This window comes from Ictidomys tridecemlineatus, chromosome 15 (genome assembly GCF_052094955.1).
Source record: "Ictidomys tridecemlineatus isolate mIctTri1 chromosome 15, mIctTri1.hap1, whole genome shotgun sequence".
NCBI classification, from domain to species: domain Eukaryota; kingdom Metazoa; phylum Chordata; class Mammalia; order Rodentia; family Sciuridae; genus Ictidomys; species Ictidomys tridecemlineatus.
In genome coordinates, this window is record NC_135491.1 from 47,943,000 (window position 1) to 47,959,957 (window position 16,958).

Genomic DNA, 16,958 nt, shown 5'->3' on the forward strand with positions numbered 1-16,958 from the left:
CACACTACAATAGCAGAGCTGAGTAGTTGTGACAGAAACCATCTGGCTCTTAAAGTCTAAAATATTTACTATTTGACCCTTTACAGAAAAGAAATGAGAAATCTAAATGAAAGCACATATCTCAATAAAGGTCTATTACAAATTGTATTTAGATCCTGCAATTATAATAGAATGTGACACATTTCTAATAAATAGCAAATGTCTTTCAACCAGTTGGGACCCCATCCAGCTGCAAGTAATAGCAACAGTAGTGGACTAATGAAATACTTTATTTTCCTCATGTAAGGAGTCTAGATGGCACTGATTCAGCAATCGAAAGTGTTATCAAAGAACCAGTCTTTCCTACCTCTGACACCAGAGCCAAAAGATGGTAAGATTCTTGTTTTTTTTTTGTTGTTGTTGTTGTTGTTTTTCCTTTGTGTTGGTTACAAGATGTTTGCAATGGCATCAACTCTCACGTCCTAGTCAAGGAAGGAAGAAGAGGGAATAAGAGAGAAGTATGATGCCCTCTGTGTCCAATCCTTTCTACCTAGAAATGAGCAGTTTTCCCAGAAGCCCCCTCCAACCCTTCTGCAGACATTGGCTTACATCTTACAGCCATCCCTTACTTCCCGTAACTCTGGGAAAGCAAGTATTTACCACTCTCTGCTCATCATGAGAAGCTGCGAAAGACAAGGGGTTTGCAGTGGCTTTGGGTAGCCAATCAACAGTGTCTTCCACGGACTCTTTTTCTCACTTCAGTGTGTAGGCACAGAGGGAGAGATCAATATTTATTAGGTGGATCAATATTTATTCGTTGACTTAGTTGATTATTTTTTTTTCTTTCATATCAAAAAGTAAAGTCCAGATAGGAACCACAAAGCTTTATATATAAAATTTAAAAAAAAAACAAAACTCCCAAAGATCTTTTGAGGATGTAGTTGGGAAGAACAGGGGCAGGACAGGTAGATGCTCTGGGTGAATGGGCGGGCTAGGATACCCGCAAACACAGAGCACACTGTCTTTTTTTTGTGGCCCAGATAGTTCTAACTGGATTGGTACAGGGTGGATTTAGGACCCATTTTAGGAGAAGGCTTTACCTTGGAATTTGTGTTGAAGCTAAAAGCAGCTGAACCCCCCACCACTTGATGATAAACATTGAACTAGTCCCCTTAAACATATCAATAATATAATTAATTGGGTCAAAACCTATGGGTTGAGTTAGTCTCATCTACATATGAAATTATAAAAGAATCTCTTATTTTTTTTAAACTTACACTACTTACAAGACTGTTATGTTTGTGATGCATATTCAAATTTTACTTACAATAGAGAACCTCAAGAGTTGAAGATTCGTAAGTTTGGAACATGTTTCATTAGCACTGTCTTAGAGGCCTAATGCCATTGCTACCGTCATGTCACCTTTATTATCCTCTATCTGTAAACTTGCTGCATGTGGCCAGATCTCACCTCCTAGTCAAAGAACGGGAAAGGACAGAAAGTAAACATAGCATGACAGGAATTTAGTTTTAATAGAAGAGTTTTCCCATAATTCTATTGGAATAATAATAAAGACCAAAACGGATTGCTTGTTTTTCAGAGTCTAGCCATTTACCATAGAGAGAACTTAGCACAGAGAAGTCAGTGGGCGTGATGAGGAAACTATGGCCCTTGCTAGGCTGCTGAGACAATGGAAGGAGGAGGGGCTAACAGCCCAGAGGCCAAGGTCATCTCATGGAAACCGGATTCCTAGAAGAAATGTGTGTCAGATCTGGAGCTCCTGAAGATGCACAGCTGGGACAGGAGTCCCATCAGAAAATAGAGTGAAAGGCAGAGATGTGCCCAGATTCTCCCTCCCAATTCCTTGCTTCCTTCAGCTCCTCCCCTTACCTAGCTGGAAGCCAGGTGAATTGTCAGCCTAGAAATGCAGCCTTCAGGGAATCCTCTCCAGCATTACAGAGCAGAGCAGGGCAGAGGAAGGAATGGATTGGAGAGCAAGCATCTGGAAACAGCACAGGAACTCCAGCTTCCCCTCCACAGAGGAGGACCTGGACTTTGGTCCCTAGCAATTATTATGTTGTGCCTCTCAGCTGACCAGCTTGAGTTCTTTGTGGCATGGAGTAGGATACATATGTCAGTACCTTAGTAATCTTTATTGCACATCCAATAGGTGGTGAACATTACTAGATTTTATAGGAAGTACAAAAAAAAATAGAAGACAGCATCCCCTGACTGTAATATGTAATTTACTTTTACATTTAGACAGAGAACACTTGCTAAAAAGGTGAATCCTAAAAGAAAAGACAATAGATTTCCCATAGAAGAGGTTAGGAGAGTATTTCCCATGGAGGGATTACCCTAAAGAACTGGGGAAAACATTTTACATGGTACATAGATATGCCTAGCTGAAAGAGTTTGGATGGGTTTGACGACAGAGAAGTCAGCAGGAAACTGAAAGTCCAACAAAGGACTCTAAATTTGATCAATAGAAAATACAGTAAATGGGGCTGGGGATGTGGCTCAAGCGGTAGCTCGCTTGCCTGGCATGCGTGCAGCCCGGGTTCGATCCTCAGCACCACATACCAACAAAGATGTTGTGTCTGCCGAGAACTGAAAAATAAATATTAAAAAAAAATTCTCTCTCTCTCTCTCTAAAAAAAAAAAAGAAAAGAAAATACAGTAAATGCCATGCTCAATGGCACATGCCTGTTATCTCAGAGGCTTCGGAGGCTGAGGCAAGAGCATCACAAGTTCAAAGCCAGCCTTGGCAACTTAGCAAGGCCCTAAGAAACTCAGGGAGATTCTGTCTCTAAATAAAATATAAAAAGGGCTGGAGATGTAGCACAGTAGGTAAGTGCCCCTGGGTTTAATTACCAGTATCCAAATAAAAGGAAGGAAGGAAGGAAGGAAGGAAGGAAGGAAGGAAGGAAGGAAGGAAGGAAGGAAGGGAGGGAGGGAGGGAGGGAGGGAGGGAGGGAGGGAGGGAACAACACAAATTTTCCATGTACAAGGTGGTGTGGTATTGAGATCAGCTGGTTCTAAAGAATACCAGGGAGCTGTGGGTATCTAGTCAGGAGATAGAGTCAATTGATTGAGTGTGAGGAGACACCACAGTGTGGTGGTTGGAAACATAGGCTCTGAAGTAAAACTGCCCGAGTTCAAATCTTACTTCTACCGCCTATCGGATCCTTCTCTGAAGGACAAAGATGATAATAATATCCGCCTGCCCCCCTTGCCGAGGTCCAAGCATCAATTCTGTGCCTGACACATGATAAATGTTAGCTATTATTGAAATCATATTAGAGGATGAGCTTACCAAGGAAGGAAAGAGAAAGAGTAAAATGCCCTTCAGGCAGCTCAAATGTGTATCTGGAACCCCTGGTAATCGAAATTGTAGTTGAAATCACTACGAACGCATGAACTGAACGCAAGGTTAAGTTCAGAGGAAAGAAAAACAGAGGACCTGGGATAGATGGAGGAAACCATAGAAAGATCAGCTAGGAACTAATAAGAGAATTCTACGGACCAGCATATTAAAACCTCAGAGAATAATGAAGCCTTACAGAACAGTGGTCACTTAGCAGGGTGTCGAAGACCTTGGATGGATGGCATCTGTTCTGTTTTCCAAGTGGGCCCTCTGCTTGCCTGGTCCTAGCTGTTGCCCTCCTTTTTGCTCATTGCAGCATTTTAAATAGCATTGCCAGCGTGAGAGCCAGAGTGCAATGTTGTCTAAGTGCCTGGCATCCGTGAGCATTAGAAAACTGGCTGATACATTTGAAATCACCCTTCGGGAGTTGAGTATACACCTCTAAACCCTCCATAGGAATGCATTTGGCAATGACACGGGCACAGCATTTTCTCACAGGGTATCAGATCCATGTCACTGGTACCAATTTCCTTGCTAAAGGCTGAAAGACAGAAAGAAGACGAAATAGCCACATAACAGCCAAAATTGCTACCAGAAGTCTGGTGTCAGCCTGATACCAACTCTGGCTGAGGTGGTACACCTGGGTGCTGTGTGGTTATTATGCCTGAGGTTTAGAGTGAACTGTGGAGTGTGGACCTGGAAGAAGAGATCAGAAAGGAGGAAGGGAAATGGGCAGACAGATGTGTTGTAGAGGTCTGTGGTTCATTTTCCATTGTTGTTTAAGGAACAGGTATCCGGAACTCCATTTGGTAGCAACAGGCCTCTCTGCGTTCCTCCTTTAATGGAAACCAGTAGGATTAAGGTGCTTAGGAGGCTACTAGGGGTGGGGAAGGCGCTGGGATCTTATGACAGGAATCAAAGGAGCAGGACCAGGTGGGTGTTGAGGCTTATCCTAGTAAGGAAAACCATTTCCTTTGCTTTCCTTAAATGCCCTGGAGTTCTTAGTCTCTAGTCACCACATGGGACAACAATGAACGGCTTGGAGAGCAGCCCAGCCATTGTTTGGTTTTTCTCATAATTAGGGTGACCCTATAATTTATCCTCTGAACCTTTTATTGGAAGGAGGTACAGTGAATACTTTCTCTAGGAGTAAAGGCATACTCTGGGATGTTGCGAGAAGGATTAGAATACGTACTCATCCTACTGATAAGCCATTTCCAAACCTTTTTAGTTCACACAGGGTTAAAAACATAGACTCTGGGCTATGTGACCTTAACTTCACATCTCTGAAGTTTAGCACCCTCGCTGGTGAACTAGGGCTTAACCATGGCTCCTACCTTTCAGGGTTAAGGAGCTGAGTTACTCTGTGGACAGAGCAGCACCTGGTGCTCAGTACAAGCTGAGTACATGCTGTTCTCGTCGTGTCAGGCTCTCCCGGGTAGAGACTCAGCACCTATGGACTTGACACTCAGCCTTCTTGCCCCGTGCCTTGGCATGGAGGGGGATTCAGCAAGTGTGTGTTGAATGAATAAATTAGAACATAGAAGGAATGAATCGAGGAGGAAAGGAGTACAATTCTTACTTGATATTTCTTCATTTTTTGGATTCTTTATCATTTAACCATTTTGAGGATATATTCACATGTGAGGATGCTGATGCCGACTCAGAAAATCTTCCAAATGCGTGTTCTAACCTATCTTTGCTATACCTCGGGACCCCTTGGTTTGGGGGCTTCCCCTGTATAATTGGCCTATAACCAACACTGGCCTGTCCTCACCATCTGCTCTTCCACGGCCTGCCACTCGCGGCTGGTAGACTTACCTGGAGAAGTTATCTCTTGTCAATTAAAATTAATTCTGTCAATTAGCTCTGTTGGTACCACCTCATTACTATTAGTGATAGTAATTTCATTGGCTCCCTATTGTGTTCCCCCAAAGATCTCAACTTTCCCATCCCTCAGGGTCACAACCTCTCACCCACACACCTCTCCTAGGAAATGACCTGCTTTCTGCTTTACTGAGATAAGACTAACTTGAACTTCAACTTCCTCCTTCCACATCCAAAGTGATCTGTAAGCCTTCCTATTATTTCTTGGCCCGCCTCACAGGGAGGAAAGTGCCCCATCTCCTTTCCAAAGCTGATTCTTCTGTCTTGATCCAAATCCATTCTTCTTCCCTCCATAGCTCTGTTCCACCAGTTATCCCACTCTGTTTGCTTTTGACAGGTCTCCCAAATCTCTGTCCTTTTCATTTACATATTAATATGCTCTTGTATTTTTCCATCTTAAAACAGCAAGAACAACAATCTTCTCGTCTTTCTCTTTCTATTTATTACTGAACCTGTTGAAAGAATAATCTATACGTATTAGCCTCTTTTGCCCTTAATCATTCCTAAACCCCTTTAAAGTAACTGCTCATGCCACTAATTTGAAATTGTCTTCTCATAAATTACTATTGACATTCTAATCCCTATATCCAATGACTTCTTCTGAGTCATTCTCCTCAATCTCTCTGTAGCATTTTATGTCATTGATCACTCTCTCCTTCATAAAAAGCATTCCTTGGCTTTCTTGGCTTGGGTTGATCTTGGTTACTCTCTTGCCTCTCTAATTTGCCTATGCCTCTTCTGTCTCCCACCCCCAAATAGAGGTGCTCCCCCCAATATTTGATGCTTCCCCTGTTAATCACTCAGATCCCTTGGTGATCTCAATTATAACCAGGCCCTTGACTGTCCTCATTGAAGGTGGGCTCCCAGGTCTATATTTCCAACCCAACATTGCAGGGCCTCATTTCTAGCATTCTGCTGGACATCAGTGTTTACTAAAAGCTAGTCTCTTCTCCTGAACAAATTTTCCCCAGCCAACTCTAACTCCTAGGTTTCTAATAACAGCACCTCTCTCCTCTTACCTCATTCCCCTGGGTCAAAAATGCAAATTACTAACTCATAATAAGGGGTGATGGGAAGGGAAGAACAGAAGTACTTTGGATTAGATAAAGGAGAATGAAGGGAAGGGTGGGGGATGGGGATGAATGAATCAGTGAATCAGACATTACTTTCCTATGTTCGTATAAGAATGCATCACCAATGTATTTCCACATCACGAACAACCAGAAGAATGGGAAGTTGTACTCCACGTATGTACAATGCGTCAAAATACATTCCACTGTCATGTATAACTAAAAAGAACAAATTTTTAAAAAGAAGAAAATGCAAATTATTTGGGGACCGCCTTCGACTTCTTAGTCTACAAGTCCCACCTCTCTCAAACCCATCTCTTTCTTTCCACGACACCTGCGACTGTCCGAGATGCTGCCTCTTGTCTTAACACAATGGCCTGCTAACTGCTTTTTGTTCTTCCAATTTACTTTTCCTCGGTTCTCTCTTGATTTTCCGTCACTCTGTCTCCTAATAATACTTCATATACTAGAGATAGAGTCCCCAAATTCCACTAGTAGGCCCTCTTATTTGCCACAAGTAATTCCTACTATTGGCCTTCATACGCTCTACTCTCCAGCCAATCCCAAATTCACCTTTTCAAGAAAAGTCCTACACTTCTACCTCTGAGCCACTTCTTTCCTTCCATATATTGATTTCCTGGGGCTGCCATAACAAAGCACCACAAACTGAGTGGTTTAAAGCATCAGAAATCTATTTTTACTTAGTTCTGGAGGCTCAAAGTCCAAATGCAAGGTGTCAGCAGGGCCGTGTTCTCTCAGAAGTTCTAGAGAAAGAATCCTTCTTTGCTTCTTCTAACGTCAGGTGGTTGCTGACAACCATTTGTGTTCCTTGGTTGGTTTGTGCATACACCAAACTCTGCCTCCATCTTCACATGGTCTGGGTTCTGTGTTCGAATTTCTGTTCTTGAAAGGACACCTGCCCACCCTAATCCATTATGATTATATCTTAACTTGTCCTGTAAAACCTATTTCCAAATGAAGTCACATTGTGTGTAAACTGAATGTTTATGTCACCCTATGTGTCGAAACCCTTCCCCACAGTATGGATGGTATCAGGAAGTAGGGCCTCTGGGAGGTAATTAGGTCATGATGGGATCAGTGTCCTTATAGAAGAGACCCCAAAGAGCTCTCTCACTCTCTATCCAATAGTCTGTAACTCAGAAGAGGAAACTCACTAGAACCCAACCATGCCGATGCCCGGCTCTTGGACTTTCAGCCTCCGGAGCTGTAAGAAGTAAATTTCCATTGTTTGTAAACCACACACTCTATGATATTCTGTTATAGCAAACTAAACTGTACTGAGACATATTCACAGATTCCAGTGGTTAGAACCTTAGATCTTTTGGAGGGACACCATTCAACCTATAGCATTTCTCTGCAGAGATGGACTTCTCACTCCCTCCAACTCAGTCAATCAAAATCCTTCTACTGCTTCAAAATCCAGTCGATTCTCACCTCTGCTAGGAAGTTGCTCATAATTCCCAGACAAACCCCTCTGAGGTAATGTATTTTGCCCCTTTTATAACATAGCTATATCCACCCATCTTCTTTCTACTGCTAATTTCTAAACTCCTCAAGACATAAGACATATATATCCTTTATCTTTGTATCCCCCTCAATGTCTAGCAAAGTGCCTTTAACTCATGAACTCACCTGGTTCAATCAAATTAAAATAAATTTCCTTATAGATATGAAATTTTGACCATGACTATATTTTTTGTCACCTAAAGTAATTTTTCACTTTTACCATTAAATCCAAAAGTTGGCCAGGCCCAAAGAATTTCAATCTATTCTTACTTTTCATTGAAATGTTTCAACATTAAAAACATATCTCTCTTTCTCTCTCTTTTTTTTAACTCTATAAATTGGTTGCTATAGGTCATTTTTCTATGCATCGATTTCTTCCTTGGATTATTTTGAAGTTAATATTGCAGGTGCCCTGAATTCTGTTGGAATCTAATCATCTGGCATTCAGAAGATACATCAGGGGATGGTCCAGGAAGCCTGGCTTGAACCTGCAATTTCCTCTTTCCAGGCAGTTATGAGGAGAATCTAATCAGCATAGTCAAACACAGCTTCCTTTTGGGCCTAATTTTTGTGTTTTAAATATGTAAATAATTCTGTATCGTAGGGTTGTTATAACTGATATGGTATTCCCAATCCCATATTAATTTATTTTTGATTCCTAAAGGTTTTACTTGGAAAACAGGTGGAATAACTTATGAATGCCCTTATATCTTAATTAGAGGAGGTGGCAATCCTAGTCTTTCATCTCGATTTGCTGCTGCTGCTGTGTATGTGTGTGTGTGTGTGTGTTGTGTGTGTACACACGCACACATACACCTGCACACTCTCACCGACAGGCTAGAATCTGATTAATCTCTTAAATAGACTAAACACACACACAGCAAGAGCATTCAGACTATAGGCTTTAGTCAAGGACATGGTTCTCTTTTTCATGCATATTTGGGACTGACAGACAGAATTACTAAGGATCAGTAGTCATGGGGAGAAAAGGAAAAACAAGTGAAACGGTAGATTGCCATGGGTTTAAGGGCCAGTTTCTCTGCATGTGCTCGCTCCACGGAAGGGGTCCTAGGGGCTGTGGGGAAATAAGGTGGCCTCCAGGCTGTGAGCTAATGCGGCACTGCTGCTGTTTGCATAGCTGCACAGCCCTAGGAGAGACCCGGGAAAGCTAGCTTGAATTCCAATGAATATTTACAATTACACTGCTCCGGAGCAGAATGCAATCACAGCGCTCCAGTCTACAGGTTTTATGCATCAAAAGAAAATGAGAGGAGAGCAGCAAAAATGGAGTTGCCTTCGGAGAGACTTATAAACACAGATCTCACCGCTTGTGGCAGAACTAAAATGCTTTATTTCTGATAGGAGCAATTTATTCTTCGGGCACCTTCCTTGATAGTAGAAAGCACCCGACTGGGTTTTGAAGTGAAAAAGAAAGTCTTCAGTCGATGGTTTTTAATTCTGAGCAAGAGAAAGGCATGGGCAGAATTGGATTGTGTAATTTTGATTTTGTTTTTTAACAGCAGGCCCTAGAGGAGGGTGGGAAAATCCCTGAGCCAGTGCACAAATTCCCTCTTCTTTTGGTTTGTGTTTTTATCCTGTTCTTACAGATTGTCCTTTCTTCATAGGGTAGCCCAGGGAACAGTTGCCACCATTTTGTGGCCCCATTTAAAGCCTTTGGGTAACTGATGGCCAGGAACATGTGCACTCCCCTTGCTCATTTTTCCTCGTGAGCTGTTGATCCACAGCAAAGATCTGGTGAGAACTACATGGGAAACATTAGTCAGAGCCACTTGGACCCAGTGAGGCAATTTTTAACTTTCAGAGGTGCCAGGGTAGATGAAATTGAAAGTTTTAAAAGGACTCCATCAGAACCTGGTTTTGTGGCTTGGCTGACTAATCTCTTGCACTATTAAGATTTATATTAGATTACTATTTACTAGCAGCCTGGGCTGCTGCACTGAGCAGAGGCCCTCTCAGCTACCTATCTATACTTTCACCCTCTTATTAGTCCATTTTCTCCTATCAGGGTGCAAGTACCTCCCACCCACATACCTGCTTGCTTACCCACTGACTCGCCGTCTTCTCATATTTCTCTACTTCAACTTGTTTGTATATATATCCAGGCTTGGAGCAAAGGAAGGTAGGAGCCATGTTCCTGTATTTGTGTGATTGGTCAATGGCAGATCTGAAAATAAATGTTTCCTTCTCTTATTATATCTTCTCAGATTCTCAGTTGGTCATAGATACCATAAAAGTGTCAAACCAGGGGCTGGGAAAAGGGGCAGCTTTGGGTTTCCAAGACCTCCATTAGCTCTCCTGTTCTTTGCTGTAGATGTACTTTCTCAAACTTATGTAAGTATTATGCAAACACAGCTTCACAGCATTCCTCCTTCCAATCGTACCACTGCCTCTGAGCCCCTCCTCTGAGGAAGTTCGGTAGCCGCTATGGTTTTTTTAGTAAGTGCCTACTCTGTACAAAGCTACATATGACCTATGAATGTGCAGCACGTGCATACATATTTGTTGTGAAACCCCAGAGAAGTAGTTTTGCTAAATATAGGACAAGCAATCACCTTAATTAATATGAGTGCTTAATTGATTCTTTATTCATATGGTCAAAGAAGTTTTAATATGAGTGCTTAATTGATTCTTTATTCATATGGTCAAAGAAGTTTTACATTTCGGCCTTGTGATTCTAGGAGGCCCTATGCATTTGTTGCAATTGTGTTGCTCAAAACATTTGAGTCTCCTTTTCTAGAAGTGCCCATTAAACATTTAAAAGTAGGAAAAGGACTTAACTAGGCTTTTTTTTTCCAAAGAAGATATACAAATGGTCTAGAAGCACATGAAAACAAGGTCAACATCATTTGTCATTAAGGAAATGCAAATCAAAACTGTGAAGTACCCCCTAGAATGACCATAATTTTTTAAAGGAAAATAAGCATTAGCAAAGATTTGGGGAAATTGGAACCTTCATTATATTGCTGACATAAAATGATGTAGGTGCTGTGGAAAATGGTTTGGTAGTTCTTCTAAAGGTTACATAGAATTACCATAGGCCCCAGCAATTTCATTCTTAGGTATATGCACAAAAGGAACCAGGTGTTCAAACAAAACCTTCTCATGAATATTTATAGCAACACTATTCACAAAAGCTGACTGATGGAAACAACCCAATATCCTTCAACAGATGAATAAACAAAATGTGGTATATCCATACAACAGAATATCAATAAAAAGGAATCATACATGCTACAAAATTAATGCATCTTGAAAACATGATACTAAGAAGTCAGTCACGAAAGACCATATGTTATATGATTCTATTTATATGAAATATCTAACAGACAAATCTATAGAGACAGAAAGTAGATTAATGGCTGCTTAGGGCTTGGGGTGGGGAGGGAGGATAATGAAAAGCAGAGAGATAATAGTTAAAGGGTACAGGGTTTCTCTTTGTGGTGAGAAAAATATTTTTTAAATTGCCCATGATGATGACTTCACTGCAAATCATTGCATTATATATATTAAATGGGTGAATTATATGATATGCTAATTATTTCTCAATGAAGTTCTTTTGTAAAGCAATTTATAAGCCATACTAAAAAATACTAACACATTGCTTTAAGAACCTCCATAATATTTTTAGGTAAAGAATAGCATTATCCAGTTTATTGACCTGTTTATTTCAGTTCGTCCCAAATGATTTTTAGCTACTTTTAGACAAAGTAGTAAAGATTTACCACCAATGATACTATCTAAAATAAAGGTCAAAGGAGATGGAAAACTTCCCAGAGAAGAGATTCCCAAGGTTTTCACTTGCATCTGTGAAATAGATGGACTGTGACTTCATATGATATCAGAAAGGTCAACTTTCATTTGGAGCTATAAATTTGGGTATATATGTTTTTAAAAAATAGTCATACTTCATGTATTTATGTAAGTCTTGGTATTTAAATATATACATATACACTGTTATATACATATGCATATAATTTGATATGTACATATATTAGATAAATAAACAATATGTGTATATATGTTCAATCTTTGATTTGTAATAGGATAAATAGAAGAAAATGGGAGTGAGAATTTTTTCCTACTCATTCATTCAACATTTATTGGGCATGTAACATAGGGCACAAAAAAAATCATAAGAAAACTCCTTATCAGATTAAATAGATAATAGCACAGATTTTTTGATAAACTCTAGAATCCAGACCAGAGGGTAGAGGCCAAATAATACATTAGTGCTTAAAAGCAGCGAAAACTTTGTAGGATAGTCAACAGAGATAAGTGTTTCCCTGGAGAAATTCATTGGCAAATATGTTTAAAAGCTTCTAAAAGAGTCTTTAGCCAGCAGAATATCATACCCAGAGGGGGTATAACTAATTGTCTTGGCAAGAATTTCTATGCAGTTGCTATTTACCTACAGAAAGGAATGCATCTTTAATTCTTCCCATAGATTCAGGCCCTGCGATGCTATGTACTCTATAATTTTTATTTAAATGGTTCCTGTTAGACCTTTCAACACGGCAACTGTGTAATCATGTAACAGGACAGGTGTCATAAGTATTGGTGGCTTCTCTGAAATTCTGTCCACTGTGCTAATGATCTATGAGGAAAAGGAGCCACTTGTATATATCTATAGAATTATTTTAAGTTTTTGTCATTTTTTTTCCTTTTGTTAAAAAAATGTACTAAGTCAAGTCATAATAACTAGCTAACTAATTGCATCCCCCACTGATATTGAACTTCTATAGCAACTGAGTTCAAGTGGAAACTTGGAAAATGATTTTTGTGAACTCCAGTGAAACTCTAATGATAGCATCACATAAGAGAGAAACTGCTACCATCATATTAAAAAAGTTAACGCAGATCAGATTGGTATCTAACAGAGGCCCTTTCAACTCTGCAGGTAGTGGTGTTTTCAAAAGTTTGCAAGCTGATCATTTTATCTGGTATTGTTTGAATGTTCAGATGTCCCCCAGAAGGATAGAAAGCATTTTTATTCTAACCTTGAAATAGACACTCAATGGAAATAGGAAATAATGAGATTTGCCTGTATATTTCTCCTAATATGTCAGTCCTCACTAATGGGTAACATATCCAAGATTTAATTCCTTGGCCAGCTTGAATCCTCAGTTCACCTCCCAAAGCAATGAGTTTGTTCTGGTGAGGGTCCAGGTTTTATGGTTTGGGGGAAAATTATTATTGTGTTTTTTTTTAAATTAAGATCTTCCTGGATTTTGGATTCCTACTTCTGGGTAACTATTGGTCAGTCCCCTCATCCTTCTTTGTTTATGTAGACATTTGTAAAATAGACATATAAAATGCAAGAAACCATACCCAGTGGAATATAGGAACCAATATTGCAAACGTATCACCTGCCAGAGCTTGTGTTTTGTATTTTGTAGATCTCATTTTAGTCCTCAAAATAATAATTTAAAATGAGATCCCCCATTTTACAGGCAAGGAAATGAGAGTTCAGAGAGATGTTCAACCTTTGTGACCTTTGGCAAGTGGTAGTATAAGAGTTTGGCCCCAAGTGGAAAGCCAAAGTCCTAATATTTAGGGTCCTCCATACGTACCTCCTCTTACTCCCTTACATCTCAGATCTTATCCCTGCTCCCACCTCAGAGCCTTTGTACTGGCTTTGCCTTCCACCTGAAACCCTCTTTACTCCCTACCTAAGTGACTCATTCCTTCACCCTCTCTGTCCTGACTCCAATGTCACCTTCTCAGTCATGCCCCTCCTAGTCATTCTACTTAAAACCATACCTACAACCCACTGCCCACTCCCAATCCTTCTCTTCCTGCTCTATTTTCCTTTCCTGTCGCATTTATCATCCTCTGTGTTATCTTTACTGTCAGAGCCTCCTACTAGAATGCATGTTCCCTGAGACACAGACTTTTGTCTGTTTTGTTCTTTGATGCGTCCTCAGCCACTAACACTGTGTCTATCACCTAATAGGGGCTCATTAAATATTTGTTGGCTGAGTAAATGAAAGACCCCAAAGGCTTAAAGCCTGGCTCCTCCCTCAATGGCCCCAATAATGAACTTCTAGAGATTGTCTTTTTAAAATATCTTTCATCTGAATCTCTCCTTCTGTACCCTGACTTCCTCATTCCACCAAAGAGTGGAGTGCCAACTCTCTTGTCAGCTAACTTGTTTGTGTTTAAGTGATTGAGTGTCAGAGAGAATGGACATTATTTCCTCCATACTCCTGGGCATTTCTGTTGGGGGAGGCTGGCATTGTGGGGTTGCATGTATGTGTACAAGCAGCCAGATAAGCCATCCCTCTAGTTACCTGGGAAGGGAAATGACAATTCTCTGCAAGCCATTGCCCCCAGGGTGAATGAACCTGTACTGGGCAAGCCTACAAACCTCAGCCCTTAGGGAAGTCAAGGAGTTCTCTGCCTCTGGCTTCCTATCTTGAAAACAAGGTCCTTGCTCTACTTGGCATTTACAGTCTTGAGGGATTCAAAATAACTCTGAGCTTGGATTACATTTCTAGATGGTTAAAATTCAGAATTTCATAATGAACAGTCACAAGGCTTAATGGATTTTGTGCTTTGCTCTCACTGTTGGATATTTGTTGAAATTCAGCGTGGAACTAATTCATCTTTGAAAGCCATCTTAAATTTTTCTAATAACCCATAAGCTTGTTGGAAGAAAAGCAATGACAGAAAACAGGTTCTTATCATTTCATTGGTGCAGTTCTTTGGAGGCCTGAAATAAACCCACTTTTTCCACTTTATTAAACAATATTTTTTGCTGACTCACTATATCAAAAGGGAGAACACCTAAATACAAACCCTGCAAATAGTTCAATACATACAGACAGAAATACATATGCACTTACATAAATACACAAGCTATCTATCTTTTTTTTTTCTTTCTAGGCTTTCTTCAATGTATGTGCATGCATATAGACTAGGAGGAAATATTAAGTTGTTGTTTCTGAATTTTAGGTTTGGGATGATTTTACTTCTCCTTATATGGCTGCACATTTTCTACAGTAAATGTGTGTTATTTTATAACCACAAAGCAATTGATTTTGTCAGTAATGCTTTAAAATTTTACATCATTTTCCTTGAGGATCTATAGGTTTTCTGTCTTTACCATGTTGTTTTGAGACCATTTGCTTTTTCTTAAGCCCTGACATGAAACTAAAAGTAACAAAGCATTTTAATAATTCAAATGAGACTTTCTGATTTTTTAATTAAATACACTTTTTTAATTTTTCCATTCTAAAAAAAATACATTTTAATAATACATCTGATTAATTAAGTTAATTGTTCACGGACCTGTTGTAAAAAGGTCAATCTTGTACATGATAGGTTAGGATGTTGTTCACAAACTAATAACCTAGATTCAGAATTATTTTCACATTTAGTTAATACTTGCTTGCCATTCCTTATTATTAGCCATGAATACATTTGGCATCCTAAAATATGGAATATTAGAAAGAGGTGAGTTGGTATATACAAACTGACATGGAAAGATGTTCATGAAATACCCATAAGTAGAAGGAAAAGTTACTAATCAGGATATAGAATCTATTAACACATTTATATGAAACTGCTTTGTTTATATATGTATGGATAGAAAATGTCCAAAAGAACATGTAGGAAATTGATCCTAGTGATTATTGGCAAAGGAGTTTTTTCTTAAGTTATTACTCTGCATTTTTAAATACCAAGAGTTTAATAAAATTATATTCGTATTTTAAGTAAGTCCAGCTATTCCATAGTTGAAAGCATTCTTCCTAATTCCAAAAATTATTGACATATTATTTCTTTCCCCTGAACTCAGATGTCAGATTAAGATACTGTTGTCTTTCCAAAAACATTCACAATGTCTGACCTACAGTAGGTGCCCAATAAAAAATTACTAGATGAAATAATGAGCATATCAGTATGTTGTCTATCTTTAAAGATTAAAAAATATATATGAGGGGCTGGAGTTGTGGCCCGGTGGTAGAGTGCTTGCCTGGCATGTGTAAGGCCCTGGGTTTGATCCCTAGCACAATATATAAATAAATAAAATAAAAGATCTATTGACAACTAAAAAAAATATTTTTTAAAAAAAGTCTGTGAATTTGTACTTCATAGTTAAATAAATTTTTTTGTTCTCCAAGAGTTAATAAAAATAAATCCAGGGCTGGGGTTGTGGCTCAGTGGTGGAGCTTGCCTTGCACATACATGTGAGGCACTAAGTTCGATCCTCAGCACCACACAAAAATAAATAAACAGAATAAAGATATTGTGTCCATCGATAACTGAAAAAGAAATTTAAAATAAAACATAAATCCAAGCACAATACATTTTTTAAGAAAACTTTGAGGAATGGGCCCGTGGCAAACATTCTTTGCCTCCATGCCCCACCAGCACATAAATTCATGATTTTGTGCTTTCATGTATCTAGCCAAGGTCCTAAGGTGACATCTAAACTGCTTGTCTCCTCAATTTACAGATGGAGAAGACAAAGACTCAGCTGGAAGAAACTGAATTGGAGCCACCTACTTTCAAGCCTAGACTTTAAGAGAGGTAAACTACATACCTAATCCTTCCTAATAGATTCCAGAAAGAACACGGATGAAACTTCTCTTGATCTTTTTTTTTTTTCCTTACACAAATTTAATACTTTGATCGCTTACAACTAAAAGGCAGTATTTAAAGAAATAGCACAGGTCACTTTTATTATATACGGCTCCGTTAGCAAGATACTACCTTGAGTAGCTGTTTAAAGGGATCACACTTCAAAAGGTAATTGACCTAAATTCTCCTTCCTGCTCTGCACTCTGGAGAGTCTTCTCCATGTGCAGCCGTCCCATGGGTCTCACACATGGAAGAGATACAGTGGGGTCCTGGGGAAACTAGGCCACTGTGATTAAAACTAATTCAAACATTATTTTAATGCCTGTGTTTAGTTGGCTAAAAATTCTCAACTTCAGTGGATGCCTAAGGGCTGACAGCTCCATTCTGGAATAAATCAGAAGTTAATTTATAGAGAAGAACACTTTAAAGTGATTACACCTGCTCTGGTCCCATCTGGTTGGGATATGATGAAGTGGAGTTCTATGTCTCTGCCTTCAAAGTGTTTGTTTTGGTCCAAATCATGA

The 16,958-nt window shown here is 39.5% G+C and overlaps 1 protein-coding gene and 1 long non-coding RNA gene across 3 annotated transcripts in view; one reads left to right on the top strand and one right to left on the bottom strand.

Annotated features, from left to right (window-relative positions):
* The window catches only part of Pmfbp1 (polyamine modulated factor 1 binding protein 1), a 157,544-nt gene that overhangs the window by 14,038 nt on the left and 126,548 nt on the right, over nucleotides 1-16,958 (top strand). For both annotated transcript variants that reach the window (XM_078032610.1, XM_078032612.1), the window contains exon 3: nucleotides 16,310-16,383. The gene's annotated coding sequence lies outside the window, so the exon portion shown is untranslated. The remainder of the gene's footprint in view (nucleotides 1-16,309; nucleotides 16,384-16,958) is intronic.
* Nucleotides 1-16,958, bottom strand: part of LOC144370898 (uncharacterized) — a 47,003-nt gene that overhangs the window by 12,420 nt on the left and 17,625 nt on the right. The window lies entirely within an intron of this gene.